A 20143-nucleotide genomic window follows, 5' to 3' on the forward strand; every position below is an offset into this window, starting at 1 on the left:
CTAAATCCTATTTTATTTTCATCATTGACAGAAATTTTCACTAGGTAAAGAACTTTTGACTAGGATTTGCTTCTTTTATCCCATTGCATTTTATTCCACTCCTCTCTAGTTTTTAATAATTGTGTTGAATAGTCAGCTTAGTCTTATGGTTTCCTGTTCTAAGTCATCATCTTTTTTAACTTTTTTCCAGTTCTTACAACATTTTAAAAACTTTATTTTTAAGCAGACTGCCAGTGGTTATTATTTTTTTTTTATTTCATCCTTTTGCCATTTCTTGGGCCACTCCTACGGCATATGGAGATTCCCAAACTAGGGGTCTAATCGGAACTGAGCCCCCGGCCTACACCAGAGCCACAGCAGTGCGGAATCCGAGCCGCGTCTGCAACCTACACCACAGCTCATGGCAACGCCAGATTGTTAACTCACTGAGCAAGGGCAGGGATTGAACCCTCAACCTCATGGTTCCTAGTCGGATTCGTTAACCACTGCGCCACGATGGGAACTCCTGTTTTTTTTTTTTTTTTTTTTTTTAATTCTTCCTGCTTGGCATTTTTACATTTCTTAAATCTGTTGTTTCAGTTATGTGCATAATTTTAGAAAATTATCCATCTCTGTTTCTTCAAGTATCGATTCTGTATCATTCTCTCCTTTCCTTCTGGGACTGATGGAAGAAAAGTCAGTTAGCTATTTTCACAAACTTTTATGTTTATCTTTGGACTTTTTAGTAATTTCCACCTTTTCCTACTCGATGTATTAGTCTGAATATTTTAATCTTCCAATTAACTGATCTTTTGTTATGCTGTATCTGTTTTGGTGTTAAAATGATGTATTGATTACTTATACTCATCGTGATTCTGTTTTAGAACTGTTTTTTAAGGTTTTCTGTTGTGTGATAATGTTCTCCATATTCTTCTTCAATTTTTTGAGGAATTATTCATATCCACATTGAATAATACCTCTGGATCTCCCATAGGTCTACTTATGATAACTCTATTATCCATTCTGTGAGTCATTGTTTTTCTTTTTTGGATATTTGGTTATATTACCTGTGAGTTCTAGAGTTTATAGGAAGACTTGAAGAGATGATTTTAGTGACATCTTCTTTTAGGGAGAATTTGATTTAGCTTTGGCCAAGCAGAAACAATTTGCCTTCATTTGATCAGAGGTTGAGCTGATTTGAAACTGGGCTGAGATGAGTTAACAAATTCAATTTCATCCTTACTCATAGAGTATAGTACTTAAGGGATTACATATGAAGACCTGGGTTTTGTACTAATGTTCCTCCTCCATGCAGGACCATAAATTAATAAAGTGGTATCATAGCCTGTTAAGAATATCAGAAAGTTTGCTCAGATTAAAGCTCCCAAGCAGCCACTTTCTTCTTGGCTTTAGAATCTTCAACTGTTTCCTTGGACACAGTAGATGCCAAGAAATGCAACTTAGAATATTACCTCACCTTTGTTCTCTGTAGTACTTTGGACCCTCAAATTTACATTCTTTTAGCTCCCTCTTTTTTTTTAAGTTTGATTTTTTTAATTCAAATCTAATTTTTCTATTTTTTTAATTAAAACCTAAATTTTCTTTATGATTAACAGTATTGGTCTAGAAATGACAGGCCCTCCTTTGCTAGATGTGGAATTGTTATTTTCCCTTCAGTGTTGTTGAATTTATATTAAACTATTCAAAACCAAATATTGAAATACATATCAAACTATTTTAATAACATGTTTCTGAATTATTTTCGTTAGCTAACCAATGTCACTTTGTAATTATATATTGACTTATCATGGACTTTTATCAATAAATTGTAGAATCAGGAAAAACAAATCTAACATAAATACTATGAGAATCAGAAATACATTCTTTTATATTTTACCTAATTGATGTAATTTTGGTACATGCTCTGCCACTCAATTTGTGGAATTTTGCAAATTACTTTAATTCTTCAGGTCTCAGTATTCTCAGATAAAAGAAATGAGTTCAACCAAATGATCTTTAAAAGTTCTTCCATATCTAAAATTCTGTGATTTAATAAGAATAAATCAAACTTGAACCTTTGATAATTAAAGCTTAATTTGAATCTTGAAATCCATGAGATTTTTGTAGTTTCTAAATTTAGAAAAAAATAATATTTTTCCTCATTCTCAGTGCTAGAAGATGTCCCATATGACCTAGACCATTCCAATAAAATTATTCCTTTTTGAATATTTAATTGCCAAAAATTGTTGAAGAGGTATAATAATATCAAGGAGCACATTCTACCTCATATAAATAAATATCATAGAGCTTAATAATGGTAGGATATTAATAAAGGAATATACAAATTAATAAACAGAACACAGAACATTCAGATTCATATAAATATGAAAGATGTAATACAGTGAGACAGCATTGTATATCAGTGGGGAATGTGGGCCTAGTCAAAAAATGGTGCTGTAGAATTAAGGAAGGGAATCACCACTTCACAATGTACAGTTAAGATTTAGTACATTCATAAGACTGAATAATAATCCATATGTAAAAATCACATTTTTACTTACATCAGGGTTGTAAAATAATCTTAAACTTGAAATAAAATTTTCAAGTCATAAGAAAAATAATTTTAAGAAAAGGTATAGCAGGGGGATATGTTTTGATTATTAAAATTTAAAATCTGGAGTTCCCATCATGGCTCAGTGGTTAATGAATCTGACTAGGAACCATGAGGTTGTGGGTTCGATCCCTGGCCTTGCTCAGTGGGTTAAGGATCTGGTGTTGCTGTGAGTTGTGATGTAGGCTGCAGTCGTGGCTTGTGGCTTTGATCTGGCATTGTTGTGGCTGTGGTGTAGGCCAAAAAATAATCCAGGTGGGATCATAGCCCCACCCATCAGTAAATGGGCTGCCTAAAGACTCCTCAGGCACACAGCCCCCTCTAATCTCACAGCAACAAAGCCCCACCCACCAGAGGGATAGGAATCAGCCCCACCTACCAGTGGACAAGCACCAGTCCTCTGATCAGGAAGCCTACAGCCAGCCCCTGTACCAACTTCAGCCACAGGGGGGCAGACATCAAGAAGTAAGAGAGGCTACAACTCTATTGTCTGCCAAAAGGAGACCACACCAAAAACATATAAAAATGAAAAGACCCAAGAAACAAGATAAGGGAACAAGAAAAAACCCCAGAAAAATAGCTAAGTGATCTGGAGATTATCAGTCTCCAGGAAAAAGACTTTAGACTCATGATGCTGAAGATGATGCAAGACATTGGAAATAAACTGGAGGAAAAGATTGATAATTTACAGCAAACACTGAGCAACAAAACACAAGATTTAAAATTTAGGCAAGCAGAATTGCAGAATACAATAACTGAAATAAAAAATCATTAGAAGGAACCGACAGCAGAATACAGGAGTCAAAAAACAAATAGGCAAAGTGAAGGACAGACAATTGGAAATCACTGATGCTGAACAGAAAAGAGAAGAAAGACTAAAAAAAAAAAAAAAATAAGAGTTTCAGAGAACTCTGGGGCAGCATTAAACACACCAAATTCATATTATACGGCTGCCAGAATGAGATGAGAGAGAGAAAGGGACAAAAAAAATATTTGAAGAGATAATAGCTAAAAAGTTCCCTAACATGGGAAAGGAACCACTCACTCAAATCCAGGAAGCACAACAAGTACCATATAAAATAAACACAAGGAGGAACACCCTGAGACACATATTAATCAAAGTGACAAAAATTAAAGACAAAGAGAAAATACTGAAATCAGCTAGAGAAAAGAAACAAATAACATACAAGGGAACCCTGAAAAAGTTATTGACGGATTTTTCAGCAGAAACTCTGCAGGCCAGAAGAAGTAGCACAATATACTTAATGTGATGAAACCAAAAAAATCCCCAACCAAGATAACTTTATCAGAAAGGTGCTCATTCAGATTTGAAGAAGTCAAACCTTTAGAGATAAGCAAAAGTTAAGAGAATTCAGCACCATTAAACCAGCTTTACAACAAACACTAAAGGATCTTCTTTAGGCAGAAATGAAAAGGCCACAACAGGAAACAAAAATACCACAAATGACAAGGCTCACTAGTAAAGCATATATACAGTAAAGTTAGGAAATCATCCATGCAAAAATGGATGCTACCAAAATCAGAAATCATGAGAAGAGGAAGCTAGAAATGCAGGCACTTAAATAATCTCGTATAGACTCCTATGTCAAAACTTCAGGGTAACTGCAAACCAAAAATATGCAATTGATACACACACACATAAGAACAATCAACTCAAATGCAAGACTAAAGATAGTCATCAAACCACAAGAGAAGAGAACGAGAGAAGTAGGGGAGAAAAAAGAGCAGCAGAAACAAATCCAAAACAGTTAATAAAATGGCAGTAAGAACATACATATCAATAATTATCTTAAATGTTAATGGATTAAATGCCCCAACCAAAAGATATAGACTGGCTGAATGGATACAAAAACAAGATCCATATATACATATGCCATCTTCAAGAGATCCACTTCACTTCTAGGGACACATACAAATTGAAAGTGAGAGGATGGAAGAAAATATTCCATGCAAATGGGAATCAAAGGAAAGCTGGAGTAGCAATACTCATATCAGACAAAATAGATCTTAAAATAAAGAATATTATAAAAGACAAAGAAGGACATTATTAAAATGATCAAAGGATAAGTCCAAGAAGAAGACTTAAAAATTGTAAATATATATACACCCAACATAGTATTACCTCAATATATAAGACAACGGCTAATAACCTTAAAAGGAGAAATTGACAATAACACAATAGTAATGGGGGACTTTAACACCCCACTTACAGCAATGGACATATCATCCAGACAGAAAATCAACAAGGACACACAGGCTCTAAATGAAGCATTAGACCAGATGGACTTAATAGATATTTATAGGATATTCCATCCAAAAGCAGCAGAATACTGATTCTTCTCAAGTGAACATGAACCTTCTCTAGGATTGATCACATTCTGGGGCACAAATCAAGCCTCAGTAACTTTAAGAAAATTGAAATCATATCAAGCATATTTTCTTACCACAACGCTATATGACAGGAAATCAACAAGAAAAAAACTGCAAAAAACACAAACACATGGAGACTAAACCACACAACTAAACAACCAAAGGATCACTGAAAAAATCAAAGAGGAAATTAAAACATACCTAGAAGAAAATGTCAACAAAGATACAACACTTCAAAACCTATGGGATGCTTCAAAAGTTGTACTAAGAGGGACGTTTATAGCAATACAAGCCTACATCAGGAAACAAGGAAAAGCTCAAATAAACAATCTCACCTTACACCTAAAGCAGCTAGAGAGAGAACAGACAAGACCTAAAGTTAGCAGAAGGAAAGAAATCATAAATATTAGAGCAGAAATCAATGAAATAGAAATGAAGAAAACCATAGAAAAGATCAATGAAATGAAAAGCTGGTTCTTTGAAAAGATCAACAAAATTGATAAACTCAGCCAGACTCATCAAGAAAAAAAGAGAGAGGACTCAAATCAATAAAATTAGAAATGAAAAAGGAGAAGTTACAATAGCCATCACAGAAATAGAAAGGGTCATAAGAGAATTCTACATGCAACTATATGCCAATAAAGAGGAAAACCTAGAAGAAATATACAAATTCTTAGAAAAGTACAGTCTTCGAAGACTAAACCAAGATGAAATAGAAAAGACGAATGGACCAATCACAAGTACTGAAATTGAAATTGTGATTAAAAAAACTTCCAACAAACAAAAGTCCAGGGCCAGGTGGCTTCATAGGTGAATTCTGTGAAACATTTAGTAATGAGCTAGCACCTATTCTTCTGAAACTATTGCAAAAAATTGCAGAGGAAAGAACCCTCCCAAACTCATTCTATGAGGCTACCATCACCCTGATACCAAAACCAGACAAAGATACCAGAAAAAAAGAAAACTACAGGCCAGTATCACTGATGAACATAGATGCAAAAATCCTTAACAAAATTCTAGCAAACCAAATCCAACAATACATTAAAAGGACTGGACATCATGATCAAGTGGGATTTATCCCAGGGATGCAAGCATTCTTCAATATCCGCAAATCAATCAGTGTGATACACACATTAAAAAACAGAAGAATAAAAACCGTATGTTCCTCTCAATAGATTCAGAAAAAGCCTTTGACAAAATGCAACACCCATTTCTGATAAAAACCCTTCAGAAAGTTGGTGTAGAAGGAACCTATCTCAACATAATAAAGGACATATATGAAAAATCCTAAGCTAACATCATTCCGAATGGTGAAAAGCTGAAAGAATACCCGCTGAGATCAGGAACAAGACAAGGATGTCCACTCTCATCACTACTATTCAACATAGTTTTGAAAGTCCTAGCCACTGCAATCAGAGAAGAAACAGAAATAAAAGGAATCCAAATTGGAAGGAAGAAGTAAAACTATTACTATTTGCAGATGACATGATACTATACCTAGAAAATCCTAAAGATGCTACCAGAAAACTGTTAGAACACTCCCTAACACCATATACAAAAATAAACTCAAAATGGATTAAAGATCTAGATATAAGACCAGATACTATAAAACTTTTAGAGGTAAACATAGGCCAAACACTCTCCAACCTAAATGACAGCAACATCTTCTCAGATCCACCTCCTAGAGTAATGAAAAGGAAAATAGACAAATGAGACTTAACTTCAAATTTTCTGCACAACAAAGGAAACCCTAAACAAAATGAAAAGACAACCACAGAATGGGAGAATATCTTTGAAAATGAATCGACTGACAAGGGATTAATCTCCAAAACTTATAAACACTTTCTGCAGCTCAATACCAAAAAAAATGAAAAACCCCATCAAAGAATGGGCAGAAGATCTAAACAGACAATTCTCCAAAGAAGACATAAAGATGGGTAAAAAACACATGAAAAGATCTTCAACATCACGCATTATTAGAGAAATGAAGATCAAAACCCCTGTGAGGTACCACCTTACACCAGCCAGAATGGCCATCATCAAAATGTCTACAAAGAATAAATTCTGAAGAGGGTGTGGATAAATGGGAACCCTATTACACTGTTGGTGGGAACATAAATTGGTGCAACCACTGTGGAAAAAAGTATGGAGATTCCTCCGAAAACTAAGCATAGAATTACCATTTGATCCAGCAATCCCACTCCTGGGCATCTATCCAGAGAAAACCATGACTCACAAAGACACATATACTCCGAGGTTCATTGCAGCACTGTATACAATAGCCAAGACATGGAAACCACCTAAATGCTCATCAACAGAGGAGTTGATAAAGAGGAAGTGTACGTATACACAATGGAATATTATTTAGCCATTTAAAGGGAAAAAAATAATGGCATTTGCAGCAGCATTGAAGGACCTAGAAATTATCATGCTAAGTGAAGTTAGTGTGACACCAACGTCATATGCTATCACTTACTTGAGACAGTTTAGAGTTTGGGGGGATTTGCTGGGATTTGGAATGGAAATGCTATAAATTTGGGTTGTGATGATCATTGTACAATTGTAAATGTATTAAAATTCATTGAATAATTTAAAAATAAAATTTGGAAAGAGATTTTAATTTTGAGAAACTTGTACACTCATATAGCATAGACCAAGCACTCCCTATGTTGAAGATAGAAAAGAGATAAGCCATGGTAATAATACTTCAGTTACTCTGGTCTAGTAATTTTTTTTTTCTTGAAGAATCAGAAAGGGATAATAAGCAGCTATTTAAATGATTAACAAGTAAGGCTGAAGGCTCACTTTGCTTAGTTTGCGGACCATGAAACATAATGACAGCAATCTACATGTTGGTTCATTTTATCTATTACAGCTGAGCTCCCAATTATCCCAAATATAAGAACAGAAAAAGTGGAGTTTTTACTGCTTTCCATTTAAAGATCTATGGGATTAATATATGAAATTATTACTTTCTTATGGTTTTCATAAGCTAGCTAAAGATCTTGATATTCAAGCCTATAGGGTGAAAAGTAAAGTCATCAGAGATAACATAATAAGAAAATGAAGGAATGGAGGAAATGGATATTCAATGATTTATAATAGCCTATGTTTGCAATAAGAAAATAAGAGCATGAATAGAATATAGAGGTGAGATATACAATTATTCACTAGGGTGTAAAGACGCAGAATTAAGGTATTTGCATGCACAGGTTAGCCTAAGAATTAACCATTGGAGGGACTTATTGACTTGACCCTTGAAGCTAAGGTTCCTGAAAATCTTTGAATCCCAGATGGCAAGAAAATGCATTTTTTATACCTGGGTATATGGCAATTGTTGGTGATGACTTTAATTTCTTTTGTATCAGTAATATATGGGAATGTTTGGATATATTGCAGACTTCAGTATTATTGCATACAACCACATGCACTGTCCTCTAAACCTAGCTTATTGACCTTAAAGGAATTCTAAAATTGTAAGGATGGTCACATAGATAAGTCTAGAGAAAGAGAAATAACACTGTGAGCCTCCCTGACAAGTCCCCACATGTAAGTTTCCATTTCCAAGCTAAATATATCACTTAGAAATCAACTACTTTTATTCCAACTCAGACTGCAAAGGTACATTTCACTATACATTTTTTTTATAAGAGGCCAAAAAGGTCAACTAGTGACACTTTGTGTAGCAAAAGGATATAAGGTATAAGTGACTAAAATATTTATTTGTATGTCATGAAAAATGCTTTAACTTTACTTTTTTTAATGAACTATTTTAGCTCTAAAAGGGCAGAAATTTGAATATATTTTTAATCACTTTTCAGTTAAAATATGGAAAAGATAATTTATTTCTGAACTCCGCCTTTGAAATTAAGAATGCTTTTCATGGAAGAATTATTTCTGTTCTTTTTATGTTTTCTTGAATCTCTTAAAGATGATTCCTAATGAATTGCCAGATGTAGGTTTGAGACTAGAATTTATAGATCTCAGCTATTCATTCTAGTCAAATGCCACAACAAAAACAGCAACAAATCAAAGTTAACTTGTAATTGAAACTATTACTAAAAGCAATTTAGCTTTAAAGAAGCTTGACATGTTCACAAGATGAATTATTTGGTGCAGCCTTATTATTTAAAATTATTTTTAATCATTTAATAGAGAGAAGTCTAAACTTTGGAAGACCAGGGAGGAGTGAGTCTATTTCATGTTCTTTTTCAAACTCAGAGGATAAAATACCTTTTGAAGATACAAGAAAACATATTTCAGAGAGACATAACAGGGTTAAGTAAGGTTTTAAGGGAACTGCTCTAATACAAATGGTAATATAATATAAAGGGAAGTTTATTAATAAAAATAAATTTACATTGTTGCCATTACACTTTAATTTCCTTCTAAATTACCTAGGAAAGTATCTTTTTTTTCTGTATTTCATGCATTGGTTCTATGGTAAATATGAATAAGAAAGTGAGTAAATTAAGCTCATAATTTTGCTAATAACTTTGATTTACATATGCACCATCCCTCCCACCCCAAACTTAATTCATATCCTTTGTGATGTAAGAGCTGCATTCAATCTTATTTCATGTAAGCACATAATTGCGGTTAGAGAACCTTTCTATACTAATGTTAGTCTGAGCAACAGTTTGTTTTTAGAAATATAAAATACATTGGCTTAGATTAATATCTCTAAAGTAAGGGTTTATTAAGTTAGAAATAGTAAATTTTCTATTTTATATGGAACTTGCGTATAATCAGTTTCTCCCTAAAGGAGTCTCACTTTAGTACCGGCTTTTATATAGGCGTCCACTGCTTTTCTTTTATTGACACTCTACTTGTCTAGGAGTAGAAGGAAGTACTATTAGAAAAAAAAATGGAGGTAATATAGTTGAAGATAACTGATATTTTGAAGAAAAATAACTGATTACTGAAAAACTTTATAATTTAGACTAACACACTCTATATAGTTTCTAAGGAAATTTCTCTGTAGAAATATATGTCTCACTTATTTAAAGTGCTGTTTTCACTTAGAAAAATTAAGCTTTGGAATAACTAAAAAAAATGAAACTTCTAAAATTTTATCAAAAACAATACTGCAATTTTTATCTGCAAGTCCCCAGTTCAATTGAAGGCCACAATTTTAATGAAGATTTCATGAAGTGGAAAGAGTTGAGAACTACAATGATAGATATTAAAAAAAAGATAGGAAATGTGTTGCTTAATTAAAGCATCAATATTTGTAGTTAATATTCGACATGTTAAAGTAAATGCCAGCATTAGATAATAAAAATCAATGTAACCATCACATAGTTTGAAATTATAATCAAGATAAATAATGAAAAAGAAAAAAATGCAAGGCAAAGAGGCAAGAATATCTAAGATTGGATCTGTAAACATCAGATTTAGTAGACAAAGAGAAAGTTGACAAAATCCAAACACTAATATTTGTTTCAAAACATGGTTTTTGAACATTTAGCTATATGGACAGACAAAACAGGATGTAGAAGATTTACTTCTAATGTTATAGTGCACTGGTTCTCAATATTTGCAATGCATTTTATTTTTATATCTTTCTTTTTAATGATTTTTTCCATTATAGTTGGTTTACAATCTTCTGTTAATTTCTAATGTATAGCAAAGTGATCCAGTCACACACACACACATACATATACCCACATTCTTTTTTCCATATAATCCTCCATCGTGTTCCATCATAAATGGCTAAATACAGTTCCCTGTACTATACAGCAGGATCTCATTGATTATCCACCCCAAATGCAACTGTTTTCACCTATTAACTTCAGACTCCCTGTCCATCCCACTCCCTCCCCCCCCCCTTGGCAACCACATGACCATCTCCAAGTCCATGAGTTTCTTTTCTGTAGAAAAGTTCATTGTGCCATGTATTAGATTCCAGATATAAGTGATATCATATAGTATTTGTCTTTCTCTTTCTGACTTGCTTCACTTAGTATGAGAGTCTCTATTTCCTTCCATGTTGCTGCAAATGAAACTTCTGGTTTCCATGTCTGGTCTATTGTGAATAGTGCTGCAATGAACATATGAATGCATGTATCTTTTTCAAGAAGTTTTGTCTGGATATATTCCCAAGAATGTGACTGCTGGGTCATATGGTAGTTCTATATTTAGTTTTTTTTTTTTTTTTGAGGTACCTGCATACTGTCTTCCATAGTGGTTGCAGCAATTTACATTCCCACCAACAGTGTAGGAGGATACACTTTTCTACACACCCTGTACAGCATTTGTTATTTGTGGACTTCTTAATGATGGCCATTCTGGTAAGTGTGATGTGGTATCTCATGGTAGTTTTGATTTGCATTTCTCTAATAATCAGGGATGTTGAGCATTTTTTCATGAGCCAGTTGGCCATCTGTATATCTTCTTTATAGAAATGTCTCTTCAGGTCTTTTGCCCATTTTTCAATTGCGCTGTTGGGGTTTTTTTGAGTTTTGTAAGTTTTTTGTATATTTTAGCGATTAAGCCCTTGTCAGTTGCATGGTTTGAAACTATTTTCTCCCATTCTGGGAGTTGTTTTTTTGTTGTTTTGTTTTGTTTTCATTGTTTCCTTTGCTGTGTGAATGTTTGTTAGTTTAGTTAGGTCCCATTGGTTTATTTTTGGTTTTCTTTCTGCTGCCTTGGGAGACCGACCTGAGAAAAAGTTGGTAAGGTTGATGTCAGAGAATGTTTTGCCTATGTTCTCTTGTAGGAGTTTGATGGTGTCTTGTCTTACATTTAAGTCCTTAAGCCATTTGGAGTTTGTTTTTGTGCATGGTGTGAGGGTGTGTTCCAGTTTCATTGATTTACATGTGGCTGTCCAGTTCTCCCAGCACTGCTAACTGAAAAGACTACCTTTTTCCCATTTTGTATTCTTGCTTCCTTCGTCAAAAATTAATTGACCTTAGGTGTCTAGGTTCATGTCTGGGTTCTCTATTCTGTTCCACTGGTCTGTGTATCTGTTTTGGTACCAGTACCACACTGTCTTGATGACTGTGGCTTTGTCTGGGAGAGTTTTGCCTCCTGCTTGGATTTGTTCCATAGGATTGCTATGGCAGTTCTGAGTCTTTTGTGGTTCTATAGAAGTTTTTGGATTGTTTGTTCTAGTTCTGTGAAAAATATCATGGGTAATTTGATAGGGATTGCATTGAATCTGTGCATTTCTTTGGGTAGTATGGCCATTTTTATGATAGTAATTTTTCCAACCCAGAAACATGGAATATCTTTCCATTTCTTTGAATCCTCTTTAGTTTCCTTGATTAATGTTTTATAGTTCTCAGCATATGAGTCTTTTACCTCCTTGGCCAGCTTTATTCCTGGGTATTTATTTTTTTGGGGTGTGATTTAAAAGGTACTATATTTTTGTATTTTTTTTCTAATATTTCATTGTTAGTATACTGAAACACGACTGATTTCTGGATGTTAATCTTGGATCCTGCTATTTTTTCAATTTGTTGATCAATTCGAGTAGTTTTTGTGTGGAGTCCTTAGGTTTTTCTATATATAGTATCATGTCCTCTGCATACAGTGACAATTTTAAGTCTTCTTTTCTAATTTAGTCACTTGGGTAGTTTTAAAAGTCCTGATGCCCAGTTTATAGACTGTATCATTGAAGTTATATGTTTTTAATGTGGGAACTAAGCAACAATAATTCCAAATCATAGGACATTTTGGCAAGTGCCATATATATGTATGGACCTGATTTGTTAATTAAATAATTGTTAGAAAATTACGTTTATATTTTTCATGAGAAAACAAAATACAATTCTAATCAAGTTTTTAAATTTCTAGAAAAATGTATGCTTCACCTGTGATGAGCAATACTATTATGTTTGCTTTCACTTTATGTGAATTTCACTCAGATTCTGTGTTCTAGGAAATGCTCAAGTTTAGTATTAGCTGATAATATACTGTTATGGGGGAAAAATTGAAAGTAAGTATGTCCTTCTTTGAAGCCATTTACCTTGAATATCTCTTTGCATTAAATTTTCCTTAAAATAAAATGATTTTTTGACAAAACAATTTATGTTTTTATTAAACGGGATTCCTGATCATTGTTGTGCAGAGATTTAATGTTACAATGAAAAAGAAGGTTGTTATAGTATAATTGTATCATAATGCAAGTGACTCTGCTTGGATTTGAAATCTAATGTACTTTGGGAATACATTTCTACCCTAATTAAAATAAATGGCTTTTAAATGGTAAATTAGGATTTTGTAGGTTTTCTCATATATTATTAAAAAATTCTCAGAAAAATTTGTACTAATATTTATGGTAAGTGCTTTTTTTTTTCACTTCTTTTCTGCTTTGATAATAATAGGCTTCAACCTATTTTGACGAAATGCCTCTTGAGGCGTCTTAATTTACACATAATGGACGTTTTATGTTTAACAAGTAATCTGCTATATACATTTAGTTATTTTTTTTCTTCAGATTGCTATCAGTGCGTATAAACTGATTTCAAAGACACAAAAATGATATTGGCTGTCTATCTTGGGGGGCCATATGGCTTCAGTCCCAGTATCAATGTTCCTTTTACTCTCAAAAGTGGCCCAGTTCAGATGATAAGTTGTACTGTCCATCTGTATCTAAAAAGCTGCCATTTCTGATAAGACTGCTCTAAACATTTAAAGTAGTAATGTGATTTAAAAAAATAAGAAAGAACAAGGACATTAATCATCATCTACCAGGATTGAGGAAGAACTCTTCACTTAACATCTATCATGAGAAGAACCCTGGCTTAATGTTAAACATAACCATACTAATTATTTCCCTTGTAGTTTATAGAAGCTGAGTGGCTTTCTTTTAATCCCCTCAGCATCTTAAATCTGTTTTATAACTTATTCAATGTCTACCTTTCAGTAAAGTTGACTCCCTACATTTATGATTTAGTTTCTACAAAGCTGTAAACTTTGAAGAAAGTGGCAATCTTATCATCTTTGAGTTATTCTATATCAGTCATGTACTTTCTTTTAGTTCTACCCTACTGGAAGAAAGTAACTTCTTTCTTTTAACAAATGAAGAGAGGAAGAAAGAAGAAAAGAAAGAATAAAGGCTGGTTTACCATAGCAAATTGTTAATATGGAATTATAGTGGTAAATGTGTAAATACCTAGATTAGGACCAGCACATTGAGTGCTCTGAAATATGGCAGAAAAATAATATAAGTGTTGCTTTGGGAATACCATTATGACCATATATTTTTTTAAAGATGTATTAACACAATAAGGAGATTAATTTTTCCAGTTTTCTTTTTTAACATCTCCTCTTTCTTCAAAACTGAAACTGCTTCTTCGCCTCCTCCTGTTTATCTTTCTTTCCCTCCTCTTCTTCCTCATTTGTTCTTTACTGTTTTATTTTTAGCTTCTAATGATATTGGAGTTGGGGGAAAAATCTAGTAGAGAAATAAATGAGAATCATTATTGCCAAGCTAGAATGTATATTCTGGAAACTAACACAATAGGGGATACCAGAGTTTAGATATTATCACTTTCAGAAAAAATGAAAAGAATAATTAATTAAAATGACTAGGAATTGGTGTCCTGAGAGAAAATGCACATGACATCTATAAAATCCATGATAAATTCAGTTACATAGTAAAGAAAGTGACATGTTAGACTTGATTTTAAATGTGTTGCTATTTTCCCAAATGGTCATAGTATACCTTTTAAAGTACTTCAGCAAAAAATCCTAGACAATCTAAAAAATGCTGACTTCATTAATGAATGGGAAGAACTATCCTTGTTATGAGATTTGTTCTTTCTTTCTTAAAATATATCTCAGTAAGTCTTACCAATAGTCAATTCCTTTCCTCAAGTATATAATACCAACCACCTAATGGCAATTTGTAGCAAAGTTCTAATTTCTTCTTGCTTCAAGTATCCCTGCCTTGATCTATGTATCATTTGATGCTTTCTGAACATCTGATTATTTCCAATCGTCTATACAATGAGCAAGATTAACTGAAGAATTTTAAAGTTCGGTGCTTATATTTGCATAGAATTTTATAATTTTCATTATCTTAGCAACCAGCCTCAGTTTTGAATGCTTTAGTCTTTCACAGATAGCCTTTTTAGAAAATGAACTGGGAGGAATTACCATAGCAGAGAGTTATGCTCCAGGCTTTCATGTGCATATTAATCCCAGAATTCTCTTCAAGTTTATTCAGGGTGGATATTTTACAGTAAAAATGCCATATGAACTCTAAGAATAAACTGAAAAGACTTGGGGGAACCTTTGAGCCCACTGAGTTCTTCATAAATGTAAGTGATAAAAGCTCAGCCTTCTCTAAGGAAATACAAAAGAACAGGCCCTCTTTTAATATGCAAATACAAGAACTCAACATCAACACTGTGCTAAGTCCTAATCTTTTTTTAACATTTCTTTAATTTTGTGATCCGATTTCTCTAATTTTGTGTCAGATGCATTTCTCATAAATTGGCCTTGGATTCTCTGAGGGAGAAAGGCCAGGCAGGCAGCTTAATACTGCCTTATTCTCAGTCAGAGAGATCTATAGACACTTTCCATAAGGGGAGGGGAAAGAAAAAAAAGACAAAAACCTAATACATGGTTAATTATATGGGAATGATACAAAATTTGAGGAAGATTTGTTCTCTAATTTTCTTAGTTTGTTAGGTTCCTTTGACATGAAAACCTCAAATGTACAACACGAAAGAACCATATTTTGAGAAAACTGACAAATGGAAAAGTGCATATTGTATTTGGTAGAACATTTGATGCCTTTAAAAGTTCCAGCACCTTTCAGTCAACCATCATGTTTTCCATCTGATAATAACTTGTTCCAAGTTGAATCACCATGGTTGGCTGCACCCTATCATACCTTTGGATTAGGAAAGTGGAATTTAGAAGTTTGTGAAGTATTTCTTGATTATTCACAAGTTAACTCCTGATTGAAATAGTCTGCAGTAAAACACCCAGGTCACCTCAGCATACAGAAAAGCACTGAACTGTGGTTCAACAAATTGACCTTCAGAGATTTTTATGACCTTCAAATTATCACTAACATCAGTGATGCATTCTTTATTTTTTAATGGAATTTGATAGTAAACCTCTGAGATAGAAGTGAATTATATCAATTTATTTGATAATCTTTCTTTTGAGAAGTGATGTTTGTAGATATTTCACTTAATCAAAAATATATATAACATTTCAATTTCAATATTCTTATTTGAAAAAAAAATGTATGACTATCTTCTTAGAATGTTAAATTCTATTGGATGGGACAAAATCTGCTGCTAGGAATGTATACATCTTCTTTTTTGTTGTATTTAGTATTGAGTAAACATACTATTGAATCTATTTGTGGAGCATTATATAATGGCTAAATATTGTAATGCTTCAAGTTTCAGAACTTCATACTTTAAAAATGCTAAAATGATTTACAGTCCAAAACATGCAACAATTTTATCGATGAAACTGATGCTAAATTCACATTCTTAAAATTTACGACTTGAAGATGAAATGTAGCTACAAAGAATGACAGTTACAGACACTATCTCTCTTTTTTTTTTTTCCTAATCTGAGAGATGAAGACACGTTTGCCACTTCAAGAAGTTAGAGCTCACAAAGAATATATGTATGAAGTGTTTGCTAATATGCATGCAGGTGCTCAAATAATCCAGTTGTGGTCTGATAGAAAATATGTGGATATGAGCGAGGGCTGCCAAGACCTCGTTTACATGGTATTTTTTAAATGAGGCATTTGATTTTTTTTTTGTAATATTTTAATCAGTACAATTTAACATTTTGGAGGAGAAATTTATATAATCCCTTAAATGTGAAATTTTGAATATAAAATCAAACATTAGGAAAAAGAGGTTAGAGTAAAAGGAGTTCATGTTTCAAATAAAAATCCTTCCAGGACTAGGTGATAAATAAGAGTTATCCTTGGCCTCTCCCTATTGCTAGAAATTTCTGAATAGGAGGCAGCTTTGTTCATTATTAGGCAGTTCTAGATGATACAAATTTCATTCTGGTACTGACCCAAATTTTTGCCTTATTTAATTACCATTTATTTATTCATCTTTTTTTTTCAATTTGTAATAATTCAGAAAAAATGTAATCTCTGTTGCATGTTAGAAGTCTTCAGATATTTGAAAGTACTTACCATTGCTTTGACAGTGTTGGTACTTGATTGGTTTCAAATATCATGTCTTCTATTTCAAATCATAAGACTCATGAAAATGTCATGCTTATTCATTTATGATTATAATTGTTGGCAAATTATACATATTCTTACTGAGTACTTTGGGGACATTATTTATCAGGTGAGGCTGTTTATTTTATAATTGACTGGACTTCAGGCTGCTATGCTTTGTTGAATCCATCTACATCATCCAGTATTCTCTTAACTTCTGCTTCAAGCACTCATTATGCTTAAAATATCCCACTTACCTATAATCTTTAAAATGTGTAAGTTGGGTAAAATAAAGCCCCACAAATCAAATCAAATAACCAATTTTCATTAAATCAATAATATTAATTTCAGACAGCTCAAAGTAAATAAGCTATGGGAGAAGGGTTTTTTATGCACTTATTAAAACTACTGTTAAACTGTTATAGGTATTTTTCTCTTAATTAAATAGTAAATGGGGCCTAGCATGCCCACTGTATGACTAGAGTATACTGACTTAATATGTTAAGGATTAGATAAAAATTCTCTCTAATCATGTATATTATAACTCCATGATCTACATGGAATACCACTCATTTATTAAATATATAATACTAGAGAACTTATTTTTTTCAAATGCTTTGTTAAACACTAAAAAAAAAAATGGGTTAGGGATATACTTTCTACTTTTAAGTCTAGTGGGGAGAGAAATAAAAATAATGAAAATTCATTTTTTAAGGCAGTAAGTACTATATTAAAAAATAAAATTATGATATTCAAAAATGTAAAAATGAAGTGATAATTGAACTAACTATTGAAAAGAGTAGGACTCAAACATATGCTGTGTTTTTAAGAGAAGAACTTTAACTGTATAATGAAAGGCAGGCCAAAAGTATAAGGACAGCAAATGGTATATCATGCAAAAGCTAATCATAAGAAAATCAGTGCTGGCTCCATTAATATAAGACAGAATATTCTTTGAAATAAGAAGTAATATCAGAGATAAAGAGAGCAGTTTTTAATAACAAGGCAGTCAGTTATTTAATAAGAAATAATAATCCTGTATGTCATACACCAACAACAGAGCTTCAAATTACATAAATAAAAAAAATCTCTAGAAGAATAGAGACAAACCCACATTATAGTTAAAAATTTTGACACTCTGTTCTCAGTATTCAGTAGAATGAATAGAACAACCTTATCAACCAAATTAACTTGACATAGATCACTATATCCAAAAAATGCTGAACGCATTTTCAAGTACAAATGAAACATTTTCCAAAATACATCCTTAGACAATCTCAATAAATTTTCAAATAACCGAAATTATATGAAGCATGTTTTTGGACAACAAATAATTCAAGAAAAATCAATAACAAAAATAAATATAATATCCTCTGGAATTGAATCAGCACAATTCTAAACAACTCATGTATTAAAGTTTGAACAGAAAATGGTTAAAAGTACTTTGAACTGAATTAAAATTAAAAAATAAATTTTTACAAAATGTACCTAAACCATTACTTATAGGAAATATTAAGCATAAATTGTCTGTATTAGAAAAGAAAAATGTTTAAATGGATGATTTAATCATCTACTTTGAGAGTCACAAATATAGACTAAATTAAACTCAAAGTGAAGAAAGATTATAATAAATTTAAGAGCAGAAGATAATGAAATAGATAATTTTGAAAAAAAAACAGAAAATTTTATTAAACTTAAATAAGTTGTTTGAAATATTTATAAAAGGAATAAAATCTTAGGAAGACCAAGAGAGAAAAACAAAAGAGAAAATAAAAACTTCCAACATTAGTAAAGAAGATAGACCATCATTACAAATCCTAGGAATAAGAAAAGTGCAATAGGAGAATTTTCCAAGCAGCTTAATGCATAAGATCCATAAATTTGAACACATAGATTAAATGGAATGATCATTGAAAAATAACCTACCTTTTTTTTTTTTCAAGAAGTAGAGGATCTGAATACCTGTACCTATAAAAGGAGAGTTATAGTCTTCCCAAGAAGGTAAATTTAGGCATATAGTTTTAGTTGTAGGTTCTCTCAAACATTAAGGTGGTAATACTGACAAGCTTGAAGAAATATTTTTGAGAGCAAAGGAGTAATAAATGCTTTTCAACTCATTTTAAGTGACCAGAATTGCCCTGGTACCAAGAACCCAGAAGCATAACTCAAGATAAGAAAAATTAAAGATCAACACTTCCAAGAAACATAGAATAAAAATTCTTACGTAATATTTGCAAGTAAATTAAGCAAAGTTCATAATATATCCTAACCAGTTATGTTTTATCTCAGGAATCTTTAACCATTGAAAGACTATTAAGTTCTTATTTCCTAAATGTCAATATATATCCATAATAAAATTTCTCAATGAGTAGGAATAGAATTTTCTCAATTTAGTAGAGTATATAAAAACAAACAAATAAATAATGACTTACATGATTCTTCATAGTGAACTATTGGAAGCAATTTCTCTTAAGGTCAAGAAAAAGACAAGGATGCCCTGTCTTAGCACTTACATTCCACATACTGCTAAAGTACAAGGTTCCAAATAGTCTAAAAATACAAGTAAAAGTAATCAGAGGCATAAATATTGAAAAGAAAGAAGTAGCCTGTATTCTGTGCAGACAGTGTGTGTGTGCACATAGAAAATTCAAAGAGAGTTACACACAAACATTAAAACTAATGGTTTAATTTAACAAAGTTGCAAAATATAAATCCAGTACAAAAAAAATTTTTTGTGCAATTGACCATTGAACAACATGTGTTTGAACTGCAGATGTCCACTTATACGACATTTTTTAATAAATATATTGGAAACACTTTTGGAGCTTGGCAATGATTTGAAAAAAACTTGTAGATAAACTATAACATTATATGTTATATGTATCAAGATATGTTACATTTATTAAAAATTAAGAAAAATTACATCATAAATGCATAAATTATATGTAGATATTAGCTTATCTAGTCATAAAGTGACATCATTAAAAAAATTATTA

The sequence above is a fragment of the Sus scrofa genome, chromosome 2 (assembly GCF_000003025.6).
Source record: "Sus scrofa isolate TJ Tabasco breed Duroc chromosome 2, Sscrofa11.1, whole genome shotgun sequence".
NCBI classification, from domain to species: Eukaryota; Metazoa; Chordata; class Mammalia; order Artiodactyla; family Suidae; genus Sus; species Sus scrofa.